We start from the raw sequence: 25,952 nt of genomic DNA, 5'->3' as shown, positions 1-25,952 counted from the left end.
GAGTTAGGGAAGGATTCCCAGAAGGAGGTGCTTCTTGAGTTGAAGCTTGCACAATGACTAGGGATTCACCAGCTGCCTGAAGCAGGTGGAGGGAATCCTGTAAGAGTCCTAAGACAACCAGTGGCACTTATTATGGTTGGGGATGTGCATGGATTAATGGCAGCTGGTGGGAGACATAGATGGAAAGTAGACTGGGCCAGATCATAAATGGTCTTGAATATTCTACTTGAGAGATCAGTTGGGTGGATTCATGGAGTAGAGCAGAAGCCAGGTCGCAGTGAGTTGAGGGGTAAATGAGAGACAATAGTGAACGATAGCACAGACTTCTCTTTCATGAAGCATGCCTGGTAAGAAATAGAAAAGAGCTGGAAGGGGACATGAGGTGTATCAGTCAGGGTCCTGGCAGGAAACAGCTCACACAAAAAGTTGAACTGAATAGAATTTAATATAGAAACTTTTTCGGGAGGTATGGGCAGTTTTTAAGGGGCCCAGTGACAGAGGCACCAGGAACCAGCAGGAACAGATTAGGAAACTGTTAGCACTTATAGGCCTGAAGGGGCCAGGAGAGCATGAATGGGCTATGGAAGCTCAGTGGCTGTGGAAGGTGGGAGGGAGGCAAATACTTCCCAGCAGTCTCCTGTCAGTCCCTCCTGTTGGATGAACATAACCAGAATCCGGAGGACAAAGGAACTCAAATGATAAGGTCTAGAGTGATCAGCCTCTCTGGGCCTAACATGGGGCCGTAAGATTGGAGATTGGATCTCAGGAGCAAATGATGAGTCACCAGCATGCAGAGTCAAAGGAGATTTTTTTTTTTTTAAATAATAGGAGAGACATGAATAATTTACATGGCTCCGAGAGGAGAGCCAGAAGAGAGTGAGGCAGAATAATTAATGGAACAAGTTTGAGGAGAGGATAAGACTTGAAGAACAGATACTCGCTTTGAAAAATATGAAGAATGCATTGCTACATGAGACTGAAGGCAGAGAGCCAGGCAGGTGGGTAAGTTTGTACCTGCATAGGCACACACAGAAGAAGGGAGACCATTTGAGGAATCTCATGCCTGGAGAGCTTCTATTTTCTTGTCGAGGTAGGAGGTGAGGTTCTCTGTTGCGAGTGAAGGGACCGGGCTCTGGTATATGGCTTGAAAATAATAGTGTTAATTATAGAATCGTCATGAAGACAGTGGAAAAGAAGCACAAGAAGACAGCTGAGGGGGTGGGGGTCCAGCTGAGACAGGAAGTACTAAGCACTAAAAGCAGGTAATAAAAGGAAGAAGTACCCATAATACATATTAATAAGTAAATGGCCAACATTAGTAGCTGTGATCTAGTGAAGACAGAATTTTCCTTGTGCTGTTTTTGGTTCCTAACTATGTTTTACGTGTACTGCTGGGTCTTGGATTTCTCACAATTCCATATTTCCTCAGTTCTAAGGTACTATTTATTTTAAAATACAGCAGAAGTGTGTTAACATTTTTGACCAGTCTTTTTTTCTTTAATGTTTATTCATTTTTGAGAGACAGAGAGAGATAGATCACGAGTGAGGAAGGGGCAGAGAGAGGGAGACACAGAATCTGAAGCAGGCTCCAGCCTCTGAGCTGTCAGCACAGAGCCCGATGCGGGGCTTAAACTTACAAACCGTGAGATCATAACCTGAGCCGAAGTCGGATGCTCAACCGACTGAGCCACCCAGGCATCCCAGTGTATTCACATTTTTGAAGGATGATGAAATCCTCATTGTGTAAAGCATACAATTTTTTCCAACCACTCATAGTAGAAATGTATCCACTTCATTATAAATCATTCTTCTTTACTATCTCTGTCAAAGACTAAGTCTGTGCCTTCACCTGAAATAGCTAGATTCTTCTGAGTTACTTCAGGCAGCAGTCCCAGAGATGGAGTGGACTGTTTCTTTTCTGAACCTGTGCTTGGGATACTGGTCTGTATCGTCTTGGTCTGACACAGCCTCTGTCTCGCCATCCATGACATTGGTCTCGGCCTCATTTTCCTCTGTTATCCTACCGTCCGTCTTGAGTTCTCTCTATATTCTGACTTTACTGGCCACCATGGAGTTTGTCTTCTGTTGGCTCATGCCCTGGCTCAGCAGGGCTTAGGCATGTGTCAATTTATATACTTAATTAGTTCTTAGAGTATTCTATGGTTAACACTGGACTGTGGTTTCCCATTTCCTACTGTTTCTTTCTTTTAAAAATTACATTTCCTGGTGTAAATAATTTGAGCCCTGTTTTATAAATATCCCTAAAACCTTTTTTTTTTTTCCCTACCAGTTACACTCCTGGATTTTGTCACTTGTAATGAAGCACTATTTCTTTGGAGTTATTCTGAACCGTTGGGCAGATAATATTTTAGTGACAGTTCTGCGAGATGCATGAGGTGGTCTTATTCTAGTGTTGAAACATCAGTGGTTTCTTCTTAGGGAGTTGGCAGCTTCTGCCCCCTCTTGTTACATTACCTCTTGTGGGAGAGGTGGTCTTGCACACCACACCCTTCACTGTGGTTGCTGTGCTGCATTCTTGTGTAATTTTTTTTTCCAGCTGTTGTAAGCCACAAAGATAACATTCAATTCTTGGGATACAAATAACTCAGCTGAAGTGATAATCAAATGAATGGATCGTTGACTTACTGTTAAGTTTTTCCAGGCCCCGGCTGTGACAGTCAGGCCATTCTGTGTAGTTAGTGACAAGTTTCTTTTGATAGGGATTTCAGCAGTCTTCAGATTTGCATCTTAGAATTGAAGAGATGTGGTATTCCTTCTTGCACATTTCTGCCGCGAAGATCACACCAGAAAATACATCTTTGTAAACTACAGTAAGCTAAACATCTTTGTAAACTACAGTAAGCTAAATAGGTTGCAGTACTTATTTGTATGCCTGGTATAAGGCGTGGCCTGAAATATAGTAATTCAGTAAGAAGTTTTTAGGCACACAAACCTAAATATTACTTTCTTTTCTGTATGAATGATCATCTCATGTTTGTATAGTGGTCTGTTAATTTACTTACAGTCCTATAAGATAAGAAGAGAAACTATTTCAACTTTATTCCAGGTAGACAAGAAAATCAAGGCTCAGAGATGTCAGGTGGCTTTCCTAAGGCACACAGCTGAAAAAATGGAGGTGCTGGGACTAGAATCAGGGTCATCTCAGGCTATGAATAATATGCCTGCTTAACAATTCTGAGCTGTATCATAGCTGTGGAAAGGCTGTGGAAAGCCCTGAGAAAATATTTATTTTTACACAAAGATGCCCGTATGTATTGGGGAACAGAATAAATTAAATTAAATAGACTTTATAATTTCTAACAGTGTGCCTTGTGTATTTTTTTTGTCTTAATTCAGTCCTGTGTACAGAGATGTATATTATATTTTGGAAAAACACATGTTTAATTTTCTTGTTGGAAGTGACTATTGTATATTGCCTTTAAAAATATGAATCAAGGCATCCTGGGGGGCTCACGGTTAAGCGTCTGACTTTGGTTCAGGTCATAATCTCGCGGTTCCTGAGTTTGAGCCCTGCATCGGGCTCTCTGCTGTCAACTCGGAGCCTGCTTTGGATCCTCTGTCTCCCTCCCTTTCTGTGCCTTCCCCCCTACCTCAAAAACAAATAAACATTAAAAAAATGAAAATATGAATCAAGAGAAACCTGTAGAAAGGAAAGTCATCCTTATCTGTATTTTCTGATTTTTCCAAAGTAAACATATATGACTTAATGTCAAATAGGTAATATAATTGATAACAGTTTTTGAGATAAAAACCTGCTTAGAAATATGACTGACACCCTAACAGTGGTTATTTCTGGCTGGTGAGATTATAACAGGTATTTATTGTCTTTGTGTGTTTCCGTATTTTATAAACTTGTCACACTGAACATGTATTGCTTTGTAGTTAGAAAACAAAACATTAAATATTATTTTAAAACCAACATAAGAGGAAGAGAGACAAAGCTGAATAATCAGAAGCCTTACCATAGAAATTAAAGATATCTTGGAACAAGTAACTTGTGAAGAATTATTTTTAAATTTACTTTGAGGTCATTGATTCCCCAGGACACAGAGTGGTGGAATCAGCAGGGAAGTGTGGGGAGGGATTGGGCAAAGGGAATTATTGCTGGCTAAATTCTGCTTTCTGTGACTTACGGAGACAGGTTGTGAGGTAGCAGTTTTTATATTGATTTCTGCTTCTAAGATTTTAAGATCTGTCATTAGCTCTTAGGACTTAACAAGGAAAGCATGGAAGCATGGACCAACAAGGAAGCATGATGTCATGCTTTGGAATTCGGCAGATTTAGGATTAGATTAGGTTCTATTCCTAGCTTTGCTATAGATCAGCTGTGTGACACTGGGAGGTTACTTAAATATTTGCCAGTTTCATTACCCATAAAAACTCTCCCTTCAAAGGCTGTGGACAGCATTGAGATTTGTGGGAAGAACATGGCACTGTGACTGGTATATGTTACTCAGTAATGGTTGGCAGCTGTCACAAACCCTGCAGTCATCTACCTGACCTGGGATTTGAGACAGTCTTGAATATGAGTTGGTTTCATGGAACTACCCTATACCTCAGATATCTGTCAGCACTCTTGGTTGAAGGTGGCAGGAACCCAGCTCAAATCAGTTTCAGCTTTAAAACAGGGTTTTGAGTGCATGTATTTTTGGGGTAGCTCCAAGAATTGGTTGAAATATGGAAGAGCCATGGGGACCTCAGGCTTTTGAGTATCGTAACCTCGTGGAGGATGATTATAATAGCTGCTTAAAATTCTTTGATAATTTTAATATCTGTGCATTTTGAGTTACCATATACTGATTGATTTTGAGTATTGGTCAGATTTTTCCTAGTTCCTTGTATGTTAAAATAATTTCGCATTTTATTCTGGATATTTAAAATGTTACATTGTAGAGCTTCTAGATACAGAGAACAGATTGGTGGTTGCCAGAGGCAGAGTGTGGGGGGTGGACGAAATAGATACAAGGGGTCAAAAGATGCAGCTTCCAGTGATAAATAAGTCATGGGGATGTCCTGCACTGCATGATGACTATGATTTATAATGCTGTGCTGCACACTTGAAAGCTGCTAAGACAGTAAATCTTAAAAGTTCTTATCACAGGAAAAACATTTTGGACATATGCATCGTGATGGATGTTAACTAATTGTGGTTATTAACTAACTATGATCATTTTGCAATACATACAAATATTGATCATTGTGTTGTGCACCTGAAACTAATATGTTATATGTCAATTATACTTCCATTAAAAAAATCTGCTATGAGACTTCTGGGTCCTTTAAAAATTCTCTGTAGAGTTTTTTTGTTTGTTTTAGCAGACGGCTGACATGGTTAGGTTCAGACCACCGCCTTTTGTGCGTGGCATTTCCGGTGTTAATTCAGTTTTCAAAACATTGTCTATTTTTTATTTTCGGTGGTTGGAGTTTCTGCCTCCTGCTTGAGCCTCTCAGGGTTTAGTTGGAGTGGTGGTTTATACCTTACTTGGGTTCTCTGTGGCAGTGCTGTTCTTTCACTCTATTCCACACGGGCCTGCTTGGAGGTGAGCCTGGGGCTTGTGTGGGTCCACACACAGAACTGGGCGATCCCCTTCGCCATCACTCTGGGATATTTCCTCAGGGACTCCTTTTTCTACTTCCTATGGCCAGAAAGATGGGATTACTGCATATTTTAGCCTCCACACTTATCTGTGATTCTTCCTGAATAGGGTAAAGAGGCAAGAGAAGAAAGGGAGAGAAGAAAAAGGATTTTCTCCCAAACTCTGCACAGCAGAATCCCCTGTTTTCGTTCTTTTATCCAGAGAGATGGGTTTTTTCTTGGAGTGTCAGCTTCCTGGGTCACTGTGGTGTCATCAGTGCAGGTCTAAGACTGGGGCTGGCCTTGGGGCAAGGCTGGAAGAGGAAAACGAGGGACAAAACAACAAAAAAAAAACCCAAAAAAATAAACAAAGCCCATGGTCCTCTCCTCCCTGTCCACCATTATCCAGCTGACAGAGTTCACTTTTCTTGGTCCTGTGGCCAGAAAGATAGGATTCTCTTGGAGCTTTTGAAGCTTGCACCTACCAGACAGGTCTCCGACTTGGCCCATCTTTGGCTCAAAGCCAGGAGAGAAAGGAAGAAGAAAGAACCAGTGTGCTGGTTATCATTTGAGTTTTGGTTTTCTTCCCCAATCCACCTGCTGTGTCTTGTTTTGTCTTGACTTTCGTTTTTTGGGGCAGGCTGGGAAAGAGAAGTTGTGGTGGGCTTTCTGTACGTTGGCTGACACCAGTGAATATTTGCTAATAATGGCCAGATGACAGGTCTGTATTACAGCATGGTGTTCCAGGCTGCCCATTCAGAACTGCATGGGATCTTAGAATAGTTCGCCAAAAGGTAACTAGGGCAGGGGGCATGCTGTTACCTGATAGAAATGGGAAAAGGATGCTGGTCAGACAGAACAACTTTTATTCTTTCTGATTAAAAAGGAAAACCTTTTAATAGATATTAGATATTTTAAGGTTGTTTTCTAGGAGTGTAGTTATGACAATAAGTGTTATTAGGATTTATTAGGATTTTTAAAAATTCTGTTTATTTGAGAGATTCTTATAGCGTCAGTTGAGTGCAAAAGAACTTCAGCTTATTTTTACTCAGCTCACAAAATTTGCAAGCAAAAACATGATTGAGATGTCAAAATGTTCAGAGCCACTTATCACCTCTGCTATTTCTGTAGACACTCTTTACAAGTAAAGCTCAATTTCAAGTGGTAGCATTGATGATTATTAGCTTTTGATTTTAAAATTTATTTTTATAAATCTTTTCTGTCTGCCCTTGGCCAATGGCTTAGCTGGATTCAGATGTAGAGTTTGCCTCTTCCTGGCCCAAGTTCATGAATCCCGCAGGTGTGTTTTCAGAACTCCTGTACCTCCTTGTTCTCTTTCCTCCCTTCTGACTCTTGCCATTTTTCTTTTTCCTCCTTGTAGCAGAATCCTCCTTCTATCTGCCTGCTTATCCAGTACTTATGCTCTGGGTCTTTTCTTCCATGTTCCCTTGTACAGAATTTATCTGACCTATGTCTTGGGACCTTTGTCCTTAAAGCCTTGCTTGGTGATTGACACTCATCAGAGAAACTAACCTAGACTGAGGTGCCAATGAATGGTAATGGAATAAGCCTTCAGTGAAAGCCTTCAAATTTTTGCACGTCCTACCAGGTACCTTATCCTAAAGTCAAGAGAAATATGAGCATCTTTTTTCTGTCTTAGCAGAGCAAGTACCTCAACTTAGAGAAAATAACACATTTGAACTATAGAAAAACTTGAAAATACAGAATCACAAAAGAGAAAATAGAAATCACTATGTTTAGCATTCAGTTCACCATTGTCAACCTTTTGGTATATATACCTTGAGTCACTTTTCCATATACTGATTATACACTCATGTACCTTAAAAGGGTTCAGGCGTAGTGTTTCTTAACCTTTATATTATACTTAAATGTCAGAAATATTTTTATTAAATATGGCATTGGCATTATCATTTTAGAATGGACTATATAAAATCCTGTCGTGAGTATACAATAATTTATTAATCAGTCTCTTGTTGCACATTTAGATTGTTTTCAAGTTTTTTGTATTTTATTTTTTTAAGTTTATTTATTTTGAGGGGGGTGGTGTTGGAGGGGTGCAGAGAGAGAGGGAGAGAGAGAATCATCTCAAGAAGACTATTGTTGTCCGTGCAGAGGCCAGTACGGGGCTCAGTCTCACGAACCATGAGATCATGACCTGAGCTGAAGTCAGATGCTTAACTGGCTAAGCCCAGGCGCCCCTATACGTTTTTGAAACTTTTGATGCTGTTTCTCTTGGTGCTCATTAAATAGTAAGTAGTTGCTCAAATTTTGCAGAAGCAAAGGTGCCTTTTCAGTTTCAGCCTAATTTACATCAAAAAACGTATAGTTGATGGTGCACCTGGGTGGCTCAGTCAGTTGAGCATCTGACTTTGGCTCAGGTCATGATCTCACGATTCGTGGGTTCGTGCCTGGCATCAGGCTCTGTGCTGACAGCTCAGAGCCTGGAGCCTGCTTTGGGTTCTGTCTGTCTCCCTCTCTCTCTCTGCCCCTTCCCAACTCATATTCTCCTCTCTCTCTCTCTCTCTCTCTCCCTCCCTCCCTCCCTCCCTCCCTCTCCCCCCCCCCCCCCGCCGTCTGTTTCTCAAAAATAAACATTTAAAAAAATGTATAATTGCTATTACACACAGATAAGCTTGCAGCCATGTGTAATTAGACAGAATAGATGGATTTCCAGGGATTTGGCTTTTCCCTGTTTGGAAAATTGGCCTTCTACATACCACTGTGCAGTTTTAATTGAGGTTAGGGGGAAAAAATAAACAAACAAAAAAATATATTACCTTCACTCAAGAAAGCCGTCTAAAGTTAGATCGGATTCTTCCTCCCTCCTAGGATATTCTTTTTTGTGTGGATGTTGTTATACAGTGGGGATCGTTACCACCTGCAGAGGGCCTCATTCTGGTCCTCTTCCAGTTGTGTTCCTCTTCTTGTCATGTAGTCACCTGGCCAAGGAACCCACCTGGATGTCCTGCCCCCCACCCTTGTATGCCATGCTCTAGATGACATGACTTTTGAACTGTATGCTTTAAGGGCCTGGGTCTGCTGCCGGGGCCTTCATGGGCTTTTCCCAGGTGCATCCTGATTGTGGGCTGTGGGAGCAGTGGTGACAGACCGGGTGGGCAGCGGGCGTTGTCACTTGTATGTGTGGAGACTATTTAAGGTGTGGGTGGGTATAGAAGAGGAAAGGACACCTCAGACCCTTGCCCTTGGTCCCACAAATGTGACGGATGAGACTGAAAGAGAGCTGCTACATGGTGCTTTGTTACTGTACAGATGTCCTTAGGTTATGACCAGGTACGGGCAGAGAGAGACTTCCAGGCAGAGAACAAGTCCTGTGCGAGGGCCTGGAGGCAAGGAAGAGTGTAGCATGTAGCACATACCCTGTTTCGATATTTCATACATGAAACAGGTTGAGAAACGAAATGTGGAGAGACAGAGACCATTTATGTGCTTTTTCCTCAGCCAGATGGAAGTTGTTGCAGGGTTTTGAGTAGGGATGACATAATTAGACCTGGCTGCAGAGCGTCATGAGGGAGAAAGAGCAGAAGATGAACTCCACTTAGGCTGCTGGTGATAGCCATCCAGGAGGCACGAGATGGTGACTGAAACAGGACAGTGGCCCTCATGACAGAGATAAGACCCTTGCCTCCTACATAGGGCTATGCTGTGGCCTTGTTTGAGTCAGAAAAGGTTATAAGCATTATTTTGGAAAGCTTACAGGGTTCTGCAAATGTGAGTGTTATTGTTAGTAACAAAAATAATTACCGTATTTGTGGACAAGGGACAAAATTGAGATTCTAGCTAATATCAATTATAAGGTAAGCATATATGAAAATCAGTTGAAATGATAGGGGTGACTGTCATAATGTGAGGTGTCACAGCCCCTGAGGGCTCCTTTGGGAGCAGGAAGGTCGTTCTGCTAGTGTTTAGGGAAGGTGGCCCAAGTGGAAAAGACACTGGTGTTGGAGGTGGCTGGGTTGGATGTTGGCATTGAGTGTTGATGGTTAAGTGTCTTTGAGGCAGATCTCATCATTCAGTATTTAGTTCACATGGTCCCCTATTTTTGTCAAGAGGCCTTTCCTTCCACTTGTTTTGCTCATGTCCCGAATCTTTAAACTCCCTATTCCACTTTTTCCAGAGGAAATAATTCTTATCTTTTGTCATGATGTGGAAGGGAATTGGGAGGAAGGGATCTATATTCTCAAACAGGTTTTCAACCAGTCTTGTTCGCAGATTCTGTTGGCTTTCTGAGATATTTGGTACTTTCAGTTCTGAGAGTTCCTGCGGCTCAAATCAGCTTTCTTCTCATTTCATCTGCCTATGTAGCTCTTCACTTTCAGATTTTCTTGCTTTGGTAAGTTGATAAAGCTCATCTTAGGCTTTCTGTCTTCTAAAAAATTGTTGACATCTGTGTCTATTGTCATTTTCACTTCTAATCTTTTTATCTTTGTCTTTTGAAACTGTTAGGATTTTACTCCTTACTCTCTTGAGAAATTCTTGTGGGTTTGTGGGAGCAAAGACAAACATATGTTTAATTCAGCAAGTTTAAATGTAGTTAGATAATAAAATAGTGATTGCATGTGTTTAAAGACTTAAAAAAATTTTTTTTTTTGAGAGAGAGCATGAGTCGGGGAGGGGCAGAGAGAGAGGGGGGCAGAAGATCTGAAGCGGGCTCTGCACTGACAGCAGCAAGCCTGATGCGGGGCTCAAACTCATGAACCATGAGATCATGACCTGAGTCGAAGTCGGACGCTTAACTGACTGAGCTACCCAGGCGCCCCCCTTAAAGGCTTTTTAATACATTTTACTCAGTATCTTCTATGAGAGTATTAAAGTTAACATTTCCAATATTGGTACTATTATAGATGTCTAGCTATAAACTACTTGAGAAAATTGAAGTTTCTTCATTTCTTTATGGGTAGACTTGGTTTAGAATATTATTCCCTGACAGTGCAGGGTAGTACAGGAGGTAGTTGGTTCCCATTTATTAAGAGCCATGGAAATTTGAGATATAGACTATAATTCTACAGTTTTCTTTCAAAGATTAAGAGGAACTTGAGTGCATACTGTTGGTTGAGTTGCTTGAGGTCTTACATTTTGATGCAGGCAGGCCCGGCCTAAGGACCCAATCTTGTAGGACCAGCCCAGAGGGTCTTTAGTTTCATGCAGGATGGAAATCAAATGTGAGCCAGCAGGAGGTAAAAGCAAAGTTTATTGAAGATATAGAGAGAAGAAATATGGACAGAGCATGTGGGAGACTCAGGAAAGAAGCATGAGTCTTGTCTTTGTTTGGGGGGTTTTATTGAGGATGGTGGTCAGGTGCACATATCCTCTCAGGCATCCAGGAACCGCTTAGAACCAAGACAAGAGCCCAGGCATTATTCCTTGGAGCCAGGGGGCCTTGGTGTGGAGATGTCTAGCTCTGGTGGTCTGGAATACACCTATGATAGCTGTCTCTGGCCATTCTCACCTGGTCCTTTGTTATATGTTATCTCTTCTAGAGAAGTGATTGACTCCTTGCCCCTTCCAAGGAGGACATACGGTATTGGCATTACAAGACATGTGCAGAGTAGGGTGGGGCTGTAGATCCTAGTAAGAATAGAAGCTGGAACAGAAGCAAAGGAAAAAAACCCAACTTTTTCTCTGATGGGGTCCCGTCCATTTCCCTAGCTCAGTTTCTCACTGGTAGAGGTGAGATTGGGATCTAGGTCTGTTGCTTCCAGTTCTTTGCCTATCCCTTTAAAAACTTGCATTGAGACACCATAGAAGGAAAATGGTCTAGCCTGGATTCTTCCAAGAAGCCCTGGGCACTTTTCACTGACACTAAAATGTAAGCCCAATGAGACGAGGGACTAGGCCGCTTTGTTCACTGCAGTATCCCCAGCGTCCACGTGTCTACACTTGGCACATGAGAGGTGATCAATAAATATATATTGATTTATAAAATGAAGTGACTGCTTATGAGGCCCTGTTTACACAGAGAGACATTGAACTCCAATTTAAAACATGAACTTTGTCAAAATAATTTCACAAAAGCAATAGTGTCTGCAAATGTGGCGAAGAGGATGTGTCATAAATAGATCAGATACCTATTACTTCACTTAGCCTTAGGTTCCCATGGTAACTCTGCGTTCCTTTTATAAAAGAAAAATCTGAATATAAATATTACTGCACATTGCAGTGCACATGTACTTGATAATGTGGGCTAAGGAAGTTTTTATTATAAGATGCGTGTGTGTCTGCAGTAAGTATTCTCACACTTTTGACCTTCGCATGTAAGTAGGATGAGTTTGCTCACTCACTGGAGTGCAGTCGAAGTATTTGTGTGAGGCCCTATAGGCTCCTATTCTTTTTCCTTCTTGCTGCTTCGCTGTCTCAAATATGGGTGCAAGCTGTTTGCTGAGCACTTAGATTCGAGAGCTTTCCTCCCAAAGGAGCTGCAGTCTCATCAAATACAGGGTGTGCTGTTCTCAATGCTTTACATAAAAACGTTCAAGGAGAAGGAACCATATATGAAGAAAATGGATTATATTTGCTTCTTTTTGTCCCATTCCTGTGTGCGTGTTCTCGTAGGTATTAGCGCTTCTTCTGTGAGGCCTGAGTCCTCTAACTGCCTGTATTCTTTTGAATACAGTGTGTGCTCATCTGCGTCTCTATAATTAACCATGGTCACCTCTTAGTTGACTCTAGGGGCTACTCGGAACTGAATTTCTCATTGATGGGTCACTGCCGTGAACAAACTTCAGAGTTCCCCTGAGGTCTTCCACAGAAGACCAGGCAGTTTCGTTTGTTCTTTTATTAGTTCACTCAGTGGCTCATCTGTCTCTCCACCCTCAGGCTACTGTATTTCACTGCATATCTTCAGGCATGTTACCTTCAGGCTTTGAGTCACTGTTTGTCACACCCTATCAAACTAACCATGAAGGAACTGGTAGGGCTAGAATGCGTACAAACCCTGCTATCTTTCAGGGCTTTCTTCTCAAAAGCTGCTCAGGTGGTCCAGCTCACAGAAATTTGTTCTGACTCTGAAATCATTACATAATGAGGTCACCTCATGCATATTCTCCCTTATTTTTCCAGAAAACATGGCTCCTAAAAAGCAAGCCATTTGGGTGCTAAGAAATAGTTGTGGTGTCTAAATGGGGTGTCTCTCCTGATCAGATGAGGGCCCCCAAACGTGGGGCGACTGACTGGGTGGAAGTCGGTGGTGTGGGCAGTGACAAAGGCGACAGAAGTTTATAGAATACACCTCAAGAGAGCAGGAGGCAGGACAGCAGAGGAGAGGCTGTCTGCAGCAAGGCCGTGGATAGGGGCTGTTTTAAAAGGGGGAAGATGAGGAGGTATGGTGACATATGGAATCTTCCCCCCTTTAAAAAAAATTTTTTTTTAAATTTTTTAAATTTTTTATTTTTTTTTTAAGTTTTTTTTTTTCAACGTTTATTTATTTTTGGGACAGAGAGAGACAGAGCATGAACGGGGGAGGGGCAGAGAGAGAGGGAGACACAGAATCAGAAACAGGCTCCAGGCTCTGAGCCATCAGCCCAGAGCCTGACGCGGGGCTTGAACTCACAGACCGTGAGATCGTGACCTGGCTGAAGTCGGACGCTTAACCGACTGCACCACCCAGGCGCCCCAAAAAAAAAAATTTTTTTTTTGAACGTTTATTTATTTTTGAGAGACAGAGAGAGACAGAGTATAAGCAGGGGAGGGACAGACTGAGAGAGAGAGAGACACACACAGAATTTGAAGCAGGCTCCAGGCTCTGAGCTGTCAGCACAGAGCCTGATGTGGGGCTTGAGCCCACAAACTGTGACATCATGACCTGAGGTGAAGTTGGATGCTTAACCGACTGAGCCACCCAGGAACCCCAGAATCTTCCCCTGTATTGGTAGCTGTGCCTGGTTGTAAGTAGCCCATTGGTTAGTTATGGCCTATGGATTTTTTGAGGTGGGTCCCCTGATGGGCCTGTCTGTATTCAGCCAGGTGTTGACTATCGGCCCTTTCTATGTTCCATCGATCAAGCCTGTTTGCCTGAAACAGCCTCTACAGTAGATATCTGCTAGAGGGTTTAGACTGCGATGAATTTATTGAGAAGTGGAACAACATTGTACCTTATGGGAGAGTTAAGGGATGTTTGTTGGTAATTTTCACCAGAAGGAGTTTTGATTTGAACACTGACCTGTGATACTTGTATTCTACTCTGGAGCCCCTAATCTTTATGCTTTCTTATAAAATCATATGGTACGTGTGTGTCCTGTCTGCTCCCAACAAAATAATAAGCCTGAGTACAAGGACTATGTGTTGTAATTATGTTAGATCTTCCCCATAGCACTTAGGCCATAGTGCTTATTTAATAAACCAAGTGCCACATAGTAAAGAATGGTATATATTAATGTTAACATATAAAAATGATACATATTATTATAAGCATAAATCATTATATATGTTAATGTTTCATATAAAATGTGTGTATTGTCAAGATATGTATATATGCGTATTATTTTTATATGTGAGATTTATTTGAACCATTGGCTAGCCTATGTGTAGTAAAATTCTAATAGTTGTCATCATGCTTAGAGGCAATACCCCAAGCTTTTTGTGGATGCCATGAGGCTTTTGAAATATAAACAACTTTTGTGTTTGGGGGTGTCAGGGGAAACCAGAACTGGTTGGTGGTTCAAAGAGTAAAAACAGATTTTATTCTGGAACGGTTGTAATAGCAGAAAAGAGACGTTGTAGAGAAATGGGCTGGGTTTTGAATATAGCACGGACAAGTGGGGGTTCATAGGCAGGGAGCAGGGTGGGAAACCATCAAGTATAAGTGGGGGGAGATTCTGGGTAAACTGACTTCTAAAACTGGGTGTGCAAGGATGAACACAGATGCCCAAAGGCCAAGGCTTCACTGGGAAGAGAGTTCAGAGGAGCTCGCCTTAAGATTAGTCAAGGAGAGTGTTTGTCAGGGGCACTTGAGGACTCCAGTGTTTATTCCATCGTATTCTGATATTTTGTGTTTTAGTTGTAAGAGAACACAATTTGAGTTTTTGCTTTTTGAGAGTTTGTGCCTAGGTTTTTATTTGTGAGCATGTGTTTCTGGGGGGAGTACCATGATTTCTACTGAGGGATTATCTTTCCTTAAATGTTTGGTGATGAGTAGTAATTCCATGCTCTATTTCTTTTTGGGTTGTTCTCTGGTTCCCACATATTTACACTGCAAAGTTTTCGAAGGATACCATCATTTTGTTATTTGGGGCAGTGTCTCCGTGCCCCAGCATTCTGGGATTTGCAGACATGTCTAAGTAGCTGCCATCTTTTGTGTATGGTAGGTCCAAATGCTTTGTCCAGTCTGTGATTTGGAGAGTGTGGCTTGCGAGCTGATGTTGCATTGTTTTTAGAGCACACTCTGATTCATGTCATTATGTTTGGCAATAAACTGTCTGGAGCCCTGAAATTATCAGGACTTTTGCCCCTGCAACTTGTCAGGAAAACTTGTGAAACATGCTCAAATAGGCAGAAAAGATGACTGGGTGTCCTGTGTGGTGCCCCTTGCTTGAATGATCAGTTGCTCTAGGGGCCTATACCTTTGTCTTTGAACTATTATACAACACTGTTGAGTTGTAGGAAACCAATAGTAATACAGATGACTCTTGTCCATGGAGGTGAGAGTGTGTCTTATTCTTTGGAATGCAATTAATTCATCATCATCCTCTGGATATTTACTCTTTCTGCATCTCTTTGTTCATTTCGCTTTCCTGATTGCCAGCTAATGGTTGTTCTTTGAATTCTCCTTGGAACTTGTTACAACATGTTACGGATTGACTTGCTAATTAATGATACCTAAAATCTTTGACATGTATTCTACATTGGTATAAGAAAAAATTTACCTTTTTAATAGCTCTGTAACACCTGGGAAATTCCCATTTCCAAGGGATCACTGAAGTGCTCAGTGGTGTAGATGGGTCTGTGACTAGAGTTTTGGGGTATTATGTATAAATCTGAAAACTTACTTGCTATTAACTCTCTTTATTTGGTACCTTGAATACTAATAAGAATATTTGAGGAGTATATATTGTATCTTTAGTGATTTTACTACTTCACGCTATTGCTTACATCTTTGGTATGGATTTAAGGGTTGCCTTCAGAAACACATTTTATTTTATTTTATTTTATTTTATTTTATTTTATTTTATTTTATTTTATTTTATTTTATTTTATTTTATTTTATTATTATTTTTTAAAGTAAGGTGAAAAGGCTCTGCCTGGGTCCCTCTTCTACAATTAAAGCAAGTGAGCTTCCGTGCACTGGTTTTGCAAGAGCTGTCTCAACACTTCGGGGAACTTTGTTCCATCGCTGTGTTCCATAGAAACACTTTTTAAAGAAAATTCTCTGTTATCAGCCCAGATGAAATAGCCTATTAAATAATTTAAAACCCATCTGGCTTGGGCTACAACCTAAATTCCTGACCCTGAGTGCTGCCCTCTTCATGAAATAGGTCTGCATTTCATTATTTTTAAATTATGAATAAACACATTAAAGCTTCCTGCTGCGATCCTAAGCATTTTGTAACATAGAGTAGCTGTGGCCCTTGAGAGGTCAGTAACTGGGAGGAGGCAGATAGGATAAAGAATTTTAGGAAAATTAATTGACATATGACATCTGCCATTACAGCCAGAGAATATGGTATGCCTTTGACCTGTTCTTACTGATGTTTTCATCTCCTAATTGGCAACTTGAATGACAGTGGTAAAAGAGAGTTTTCTGAGCTTCCTAGCTTATTCTGAGGCCTTCTTTTGGAATTCATGTCAGACTTGTCAGCATCATTATTTTGGAATGATGATAACAAATTACCTGAATTTTACATATGAGGGCCAGGATCTTCTCAGTGGGATGTGAAAATAGGGAAGACTTCCTAATACAAATAAGTGGGAACAAGAGACACAAGGAAGCCATTATGTAAGTGCATGGCTGGTCAAGGCCATTCTACAATAGTGGGTTGTGATAGGCTGAATAATGCTCCCCTGCCCAAGTCCTAATCCCTGGAACCTGTGAATGTTACCTTTCCATGATAAATAACAACAAAAAAAGGCTTTGAAGATGTGACTAGGAATTTTGAGATAGTAGATTATCTCAGTGGGCCCTCAATGTAGTCCCAGTGGGAGGAGAAAGAAGGCAATGTGTCCACGGAGGCAGAGACTGGAGTGATGTGGCCACAAGCCAACAAATGCTGGTAGCCACCAGAGGCTGGAGAAGGCAAGGAATGGATTCTTCCCTGAAATCTCCAGAAGGAGCGTGGCCTGGCTGATGCCTCAGTGATGCTTGGACTACTGGCCTCCAGAATTGTAAGAAGATATTTCTTTTGTTGTACGCCGCTAAATTTGTGGCAATTTGTTACACCAACCATTGGAAAACCAAATCAGAGATTACTACCCAGAGGTGGGGAGCTGCTGTAACCATACCTAAAAATGTGGAAGTGGTTTTAGAATTGGGTAAAGAACAGAAACTGAAAGAAGTTTAAGGCACATTGTAGGAAAAGCCTGGGTTGTCTGGAACAGACTGTTGGCAGAAATGTGAGTACCAAAGACTCTGCCATTGAGGGCTCAGTGAGAACTTGGTGAGGAGCACAGTAGAGAAAAGGTGAACTGCCCTAAGCAGAATGTTGGTAGAGATAGTGAAGGTGCTACTGGTTAGGGCCGAGAAGGAAATGAGGAATATGCGATCGGAAATTGGAGGAAAGATGGTCCTTGTTATATAGTAGTGGAAAATGCAGAAGAATTTTGCTTTATGTTTGGGTGGAAGGCAACACTTATAAGTGATGAACTTGGATATTTCCAGAGGAGATTCCTGAGCAAAGTATTGAAGGTACGGCCTGGTTCCTTCTTGCTGCTTGTTGTAAAATGTGAGAGGAAATAGACAAATTGAAGGAAGAATTCTTAAATAAAAAGGAAACCAGACTCGATGATTGGGGAAATTCTCATTTTGTCCGGGTTGCAGACAATGCTAAAATCAGGAGACCCGCCATTATGAAAGTACACTGAGGAGAGAAGCCCAAGAATGTGTCTGGAAAACCTTTTGCTAGTGCTGAGGAAATTGAGTTTCAGACTCATGGGTCTTTTTAACCCTCTCAGCAGAAGCCAGGAATAGGGCTGGGACTGTCCAGAAAAGATCTATGGAAGATCCTCCATCTAATGGAATGAATCTTGTGACATGCACAGGAGACTCACAAAGTTTTTGATAACATGAGCAGAAACACTGCCAGCTTGAACTGAAAGGAACGGAGGGGGGTGAAATGGAGGAAGGCCATTGGAATCCCAAAATTTTACAGGCAAGAAACAGCTTAATAAACCAGCTCAGCTGCAAATATGTTCTCCTTTTCAAAAAACAAAGCAAAAAAACCCACAAAAACACAAAAAAAACAAAAAAACAACCTAAGAATGACTCTGAGGGTGGAGCTCTGGGCCCAGATGTTGGAGCCCTAAACTGCAGAGGATTGTTTCTAATGGAATACTAATGGAATCTGTCCTGCCAGATTTTGAAATTATTTGGGACTGTTGGCTTATTCCTTCCCTTTCTCCCTTCCATTTCATCTGTTTTAGAATGGGAATGTCTATAACTGTTGTTAAGTTCCAAACCCATTGTATTTTGGAAGCAGGTAACACAGGTGCCAGATGGAGAGGAATGTTGCCTCAATGTGTATCATAATGAGTCTTCCCATACCTGATTTGGAGGTTTACTTCTGGGACGTTGGAGCTGATGAGATATAGATGATGTTTTGGATTTTGAGTTGGTGCTATAATGGGTTGAGTCTTTAGTGAATGTTGGGATATGGTGAATATATTTTGCATGTGAGAGGGACATGTGCCTTTGGAGCCAGGGAATGGATTGTAGTAGGTTGAATAATGCCTTCCCTGCCCAGAAAACATAGGCATGTCCTCATCCCTAGAACCCATGAATTATCTTTTATGGAAACAAGGACTTCGAAGATGTGAATAAGTTAAGATGGGGGGATTATTCTTTATTATCTAACTGGATCCTAAATGTAATCACAAGTGTACTTATGAGAATGAAGCAGAGGGAGATAAGACAGAAGAGGAGAAGGTAGTGTGATTGCAGAGGTGGAGACTGTAAGCCAACAAATGCCAGCAGCCACTAGAAACTGGAAGAGGCAAGGAGTGAATTCTTCCCTAGAGTCTCTGGAGGGAGGCCGACACCTTGATTTTGGCCCAGTGATACTCATGTTGGGCTTGTTGCCATCAGAACTGTGAAACGTAGGGGGGAATCCAATGGTTTCTGCTTCTCTGCGTGCTCTTGTCTCCTGTTTGAATATACAACATCCCCAGGCTCACTGTTAGACTTGTCAAACCATCAGGCTTTGATACTAGAAACTTTTCCCATTCCTTCGATTTTAAAACAGTAACCTTCTATTTTAAGCATAATGGTGTTATATAAACTGAAAACTCTGGTAAATAAACACAAGGCTTGACTTCTGCTCTTAGCTATGTGACATAGTAGCTGGGTGTCTCTGGCTAAATCATTCACCCAGTCTGAGTTTCAGCTGAACCATGGCAATATTGTTAACTGTCCTTCCTGAACCATGTCACTGTTATGAGTACCGATGCATGTGTAGATGCATGTGAACAATGTCAGATAAATAATGTATGGTTCTATCATGTTCAGCTATTAATGGTACTACTTCTAGTTATAGGGAAGCTGTGAGGAGCATTTTTGCACATAAATCTCTGACCACATTAACTGTTTTTCCCCCTTAGATTGGGTGCTACCAGAGGGATTTGAGGTTCAAATTTTTGACCACTTTAAAGCTACTGATCCACTTTTTTCCAGAAAGGTTGCATCACTTTACTCTGTGATGGGAGGCACACAAGTGTCCCTTTTACTGCACTGAAGTCTAAGAAAACTTTTTTTTTTTAATGTTTATTTATTTTGAGAGAGAGAGTGCACACCTGTGAAGCGGGGGGAAGGGCAGAGAGAGAGGAAGACAGAGAATCCCAAGCAGGCTCCACACTGTCCGCACAGAGCCTGATGTGGGGCTCGATCCCACATCAAGACATCGAGTCAGATGCCTGACTGAGTGAGTCACCCAGGCCTTAGAAAACTTTTAAACATGATTTTAAAAATGTGCCAACTTGATGAAAACTGTTTGTATTTCTTTGTCGAGGTTTAACTTTTTTAGTTTGTATCGCTCTTTAATGAGTTGTGTATGTTCTTTGACCATATTTCCAAATAATTATTTGTCCTTTCCTGGATTAGTTTTTAGAAACCCAGGATTGTTAATTAACCTTTGTTGTGTGTTGTTTCTTCACCCATTTGTTTTGTTGTTTATTTTTTACTTTATGATGACTTCTGTGTCTGACCATGGTATGTAGTTACATTTAGTGAACTTTTACTGCTTTCCTTCCCCCCTCCCTCCTTCCTTCCCTCTTCCCAACTTTTTCTCTGGAACATTTTTCCCATTTGGTTGCTTTTAATGATTTTTTTTTTTTTAGGTATGTAGATTTACCCTTAACTGACAGCCATATTTGAAACCAGGATCTTGTCAACTTAATCTCAAATTATCTGTTGTCTTGAGTGGTCAGATATTTGAATAGAAAAATAATATTCACAGAGGATCGCCTGAAGGTATACTAAATTTTATTTCTGAGGCAGAGTCTCAATGCAGCATAAAAACCTTTGCTTCCAGCCTGATAATTCCACCTTCTCTACCTTCTGATCCCTTATCATTTTATCTTATGTATATGCAGAAACTGAAGCAGAGGAAACAGACTCAGACAGTTTGTGCTTTACCACATCTCCACTACCTCCTTTCTCTATCATCCTCTCCACCCTCACGATCCTTAGTAAGGATAATATCTCTACCATCCATCAAGCGCTAACTCAGTGTAGCCTGATACAGCTAACATTTTCCATGCATTATCTTAAATAATTTCCACAACAGCCATACAAGGTAGGAAATATTCTTATTCTAAGTTTACTCATGAAAAATGGATGCTTTGAGAAGTCAAGTGGCTTGCCCAGTATTACACAGATTGTACCTGGTGTAGTGAGATGGGAGTTCAAATCCACACCTTTTTGATTTCAGGAGCCATTTCTTAAGTGATATTCTTTCTCTGTGTACACACGTGTGCATGCGTAAGCACACGCACACACATACACCTTTCCACCTCACACACCTGATTTCCTGATGGTGATAGGACTTGAGTTTTCTGTTCTCTCTGGTCACTGATATAGTAAGGGAGGCAAAATAGAGTGAATGAATCCAAATAGCCACATCCAAGATATTCACTGAATAAAGAGGATATTGAACTGAAAATATTTGGGGGAGGATTTAGAATTTCTTTCATTCTTAAAATGCTCCAATGACATTGTGTCCTTGTTCTCCCTCAGTTCAAGCACCTCACAGTTGTAATGTGCTCTGACCAGGGGAGGGGTCATTGTGAAAACATCAAAGCACCCAAAAGCTAGAGCTAAGTGGATTTGGTCCTAATTTGGCATTTGTAATAAATGTCTATTTTATATTCTGTGATCGACGGCAGCCTGCTGTGGTGGGTGTGTATGGAGCCTGGGAAAGGTGCTTAAAAAACTGCCTTTTACTAACATTTAGATGATTAATTATTATACCTGCTGTTAAATTTTAAGCTGGAATTAGGTCAATGGGAATGGTTTCTTCTTTCTTTGAACAACTGGGGACAGGGGTGGTATTCAGTTTCCTAGTGTTATTTAGCCCTTAGAATCATATCTATCAATTATTTGGAGCTTAAAAATATCTGCAAAAGAAAGAGGGTAGTGTGCTGTAGTGTGCTTTTCTAGGAGGTGAGACTCAAGGTCAACGGTCACAGCTTGAGAGCATTGGCTGTTCCTCCTCATATCCTCAGTGCCTACTCAGTGCCCGGCCTGATAGAGTTTTGATAAACAAACAAACAAAAAACAAAGCCCTGCTTGGTGTGAAGGCAATAGGGTAAGACCGAGAGTCAAGCAGAGAGTACTGTTTGGAATCAGGCTTGTGCGCAGGTTGGGGGGTGATTGAGAAAGCACGGTCGTCCCATTAAAACTGGCTCTAACAAAGGCTTGTTTTTGTGATTGTTTGCAGAAAGATTACCACTTTGAATATACAGAATGTGATAGCAGCGGCTCCCGGTGGAGAGTCGCCATTCCGAATTCTGCAGTGGACTGCTCTGGCCTGCCTGACCCAGTGAGAGGCAAAGAATGCAGTAGGTTTTGAGTTTTTGACTGTTCGTTTTCCTGATTAAACTGTATCCGTTTGGCCCACGAAGTTAATTATAATGAATGTAAGAGACTTTTAGAAAAATGAGCATATAGCATTGACATCTAGCAGTGCAAAAGCTTCTTCTTTTTTTTTTTTTTTCAACGTTTATTTATTTTTGGGACAGAGAGAGACAGAGCATGAACGGGGGAGGGGCAGAGAGAGAGGGAGACACAGAATCAGAAACAGGCTCCAGGCTCTGAGCCATCAGCCCAGAGCCTGACGCGGGGCTCGAACTCACTGACCGCGAGATCGTGACCTGGCTGAAGTCGGACGCTTAACGCCCCAAAAGCTTCTTCTTAATACTCGGTGCCCTTATGCCTGAAGTCTGTAATTAGACCCAGGCAGTGTTGAAGGTGCTTGCCTGCCTGCCTGCCTGCCTGCCTGCCTGCCTGCCTTCCTTCTTTCTTTCCTTCCTTCCTTCCTTTCTGTTTATTTATTTATTTTGAGAGAGATTAGGCATGCGCACAAGCCAGGGAAGGGCAGAGAGAGAGAGAGAGAGAGAGAGAGAGAGAGAGAGAGAGAGAAAGAGAAAGAAAGAGAGAGAGAATCCCAAGCAGGCTCCACGCTGTCAGTGCAGAGCCCTATGCCCGGCTCGTGGTTCCTGAGATCATGACCTGAATCGAAATCAAGAGCTGGACACTTAACTGATGGAGCCACCCAGGCACCCTTCATTTATTTTTAAGAAAATCTGTTTAAAATCTGGTTTACCATCTTAGTTGCAACTCTGGAAGGCGGAGTGGCAGAATTTCTCTTTAATAGATTTTTTCCTTTACGTTTTTAAAAAAGTTTTCCAAAACTTGGGTAAAAAATACATAAACTCGGGGCACCTGGGTGGCTCAGTCAGTTAAGTGTCCGATTTCAGCCAGGTCATGATCTCGCGGTCTGTGAGTTCGAGCCCCGCGTCAGGCTCTGGGCTGATGGCTCAGAGCCTGGAGCCTGTTTCCGATTCTGTGTCTCCCTCTCTCTCTGCCCCTCCCCTGTTCATGCTCTGTCTCTCTCTGTCCAAAAATAAATAAATAAACGTTGAAAAAAAAATTAAAAAAAAAAGACATAAACTCTACCATCTGAACCAATTTTTAAGTGTACAGTTCAGCAGCATTAAGTACATTCTCATTGCTTTGCTATCATCACCAACATCCATGCGTACAACTCCTCCATTTAGCGCTGGGTTTGTTTTTTTTCTAAGCCAAAGAAATAATGTAATTTGCCTTTTTAGTGTAACCTACAGACAGATGGTAGAATTGATGAATGTCACATTCAGTAGCTTGTCTTTTAGCAATTAAACAGGTTGGAAGTGCAGCATTATGAGTTAATAGAGAAATAGGTTATTAAATTTGTTTTCATTTATAAACTCTGCTTTTTTTAATCCTTTCATTTGTTGAGTGATGAGTTCCTGCAGTGAAGTAGTCTCGGGATAGATTGGAGTTCAAAGCCAGAAGTAAGACACAGACAGGTTTTTTTGGGTTTCATGCTGTCTCCAAAATGGTATTCCTAAAAGCTAAGTTTTTCTGTTTCCAAATACAAGAACAAATAGATAAGCAAATTATTAAAGGATCATTAATTCTTTCCCATTCATAGAACCTGTCTCTCTTACTGGCTAGAGAAGGTATTAGCATGGGTGGTGGGTTTACTGATGAAAGGGAGACAGGAAGACAGCAGTAGTCTTATGGAGCAAATTAGTGGAAGATCCTCAGTGAATAAAGAGAGAACCTGGGATCCTTCTAGCCAGTGAAGACTTTAGTCTAGCAAGACTCTTTAAAAAAATTTTTTTTAATGTTTATTTCTTTTTCAGAGACAGACATTGAGAGCCAGGGAGGGGCAGAGAGAGAAGGAAACACAGAATCCAAAACAGGCTCCAGGCTCTGAGCTGTCAGCACAGAGCCTGATGCAGGGCTTGAACTCATGAACCATGAGATCATGACCTGAGCCAAAGTCGGACGCTTAACCAACTGAGCCACTCAGGTGCCCCTCAGTCTGGCATGATTCTTCAGAGGATAGCAAGGTCACTATAGAATAAGCTGATATAAGGCTGGAATGTTGTCAGCCACCTATGCAGAAAGAGCATAGCTCTCACTAAGGGGGAATTTGAGTGCAAAAGGGAAACAGTCTGAAAAATACCTGTGGAATTAGCCTGTTGTAAGATGCTTCAGTTACTTTCCTAGAAAATCTGTATATTTTTTAAATCTATATTTGCCTTTTACTTGTGAGCTAATTCCTTGGTTCCCTTGTAAGCAACCCTGTTGGGGTAGACTACCTAACCATTATGAACGCTACTCCTTATCTGGGTGCTGTGGTGGTGCTGGCTGGCACTGGCTTTTGGAAACTGATTATTAGTTTGAAACAGGCCTGGGTGGAGTATTTCACACCATGGAAACTGGCAAATTGTACAAACCAGGTGCGTCCTTTCCCCTGAGAGCTGGTTGTTAAACATTCACCAGCATATCACTGATTAAAGGTATTGGCCAAAGGTTCAAAAATCTATCATAGATTTGATGCTTAAATAGGAAATATTTCTATTTGAAGAAGGCCAGGGACATTTTTTTTTTTTTTGCACATTATTTACCAGTCTTCCAAAGATAATGTTATGAATCTCACACTCCAGCTAGAACTTTTCTAAAAAAAAATTGACTAGTAATCAAGTCACTATTAATTTTTATTTTAAAAATGATACTACCTACTTTAAAAATGGTACTGACTTTAAAATGACAATACTGACATGATGGCTGGGGACATTTTTAATCTTGGCATTTTCTCTGAAGTCTGAATTTTCATTTATTTCCGCATAATGTGATTATGTCTGCTCTAGAAACTGTTTTAAAAAGCACGAAAAACATATCTAAGTAACTTAGAAGCTTAGTTAATTCCTAGCACTAACCATGGTGCTTACCACATTCCTAGACATTAAAGTACTCCTGCAGGCAGTTATAGTAATAACTGAGTATTTGCTCAGTGGCCTAGATTTTCTATGGCTAATAATAACTATCATTTCTCATGCACCGATTGTATGCTAAACATTGTGCTGAGGGCTTTATATCATTCTCCCATCGTATCTTTATGACAACCCTCTCAGATAGATACCAGTGTTTCCATTTTATTGATGAGAAAAGTCAGAATTAAAGAATTACACAGGTCATATGACCAGGATGTGGCAGATCTAGGATTCAAGTACAGACATGTCTGATTCCAGAGCCTGCCTCTGATTTAGGCTGCCACGTCAGGATGGGGGACTTTACTGGGTCTCGCATGGGAGACGTAAAGTTTATTGGTGGATATCTTCAAGGGAGGATTTTAGAAACTCTTGTGGTTCAAGGATAAAGGAGGCTAAAAGTGTTACGGTTCCGGATTGGCATGCTTCTTGCAAGCCGTGGGACGATACCACAACCTTGGCTGGCGAGTGATGCCCATAGGTGCTAGACTCAGTAGTTAGGTCATAATGATGTGGCCCAGTAGTTAGGCCACAAGGAAAAAGAAAAGAGAAATATGATATGTGGCAACTTCAAATAAGTGAAGAGTATTAGGGCAATTATTGAGTTGGACTTAATTTCTCCATATCGTAATGTCTAAATGAAATCACACCCAGAGTTTGGGCTCAGTTGAAATTGCTGTAGATGCTTCAGAATGTAATTGGGTAGGTTTTTTTCTTTTTTCTTTCTTTCTTTTTTTTTTAATCAGGAGAAGCAGTACAGGCCTTTCCTTAGGAAAAGGCTGATAGGAATGTTCAGGTAACCATTGTAAATTTTTCCAGAAGATTGATGGGCAAGCTATATTGTATAATCTTTATTAAAAAAATCATATAAAAAACCTGGCTGCGAGGCTCTTGTAAGTGAAATTGGTGAAGTCTGTGTTGTGCTAGAACTCTGGGTGGTATGCGAGCGGGAAGCTTGTAGGGCTCAGGAAACGGCATAGAGAGGCCTCTGGTTGTTAACTGACAGTGGCCCCCACTGTCCTCCTGTCCCGTCTGCTGGGGCAAGCTCCTCAGTCTCTCAGGTAATACTGCTCCAGGCAGGCCCCTGAGATGCCCTCATTTCCCTCCTTCTGTCTGGTAATTCCAGGCTTAGCTC

General features: G+C 41.3%; 1 protein-coding gene across 1 annotated transcript in view; it reads left to right on the top strand.

Moving 5' to 3' along the window:
- ELAPOR2 (endosome-lysosome associated apoptosis and autophagy regulator family member 2) overlaps positions 1-25,952 on the top strand; it is a 179,259-nt gene that overhangs the window by 73,082 nt on the left and 80,225 nt on the right. Inside the window, exon 2 of the mRNA XM_043588737.1 lies at positions 21,715-21,835. The gene's annotated coding sequence lies outside the window, so the exon portion shown is untranslated. The remainder of the gene's footprint in view (positions 1-21,714; positions 21,836-25,952) is intronic.

The sequence above is a fragment of the Prionailurus bengalensis genome, chromosome A2, assembly GCF_016509475.1.
Source record: "Prionailurus bengalensis isolate Pbe53 chromosome A2, Fcat_Pben_1.1_paternal_pri, whole genome shotgun sequence".
NCBI lineage: Eukaryota > Metazoa > Chordata > Mammalia > Carnivora > Felidae > Prionailurus > Prionailurus bengalensis.
Note: the sequence above shows the minus strand (reverse complement) of the source record. Positions and strands in the feature narration are given on the sequence as shown.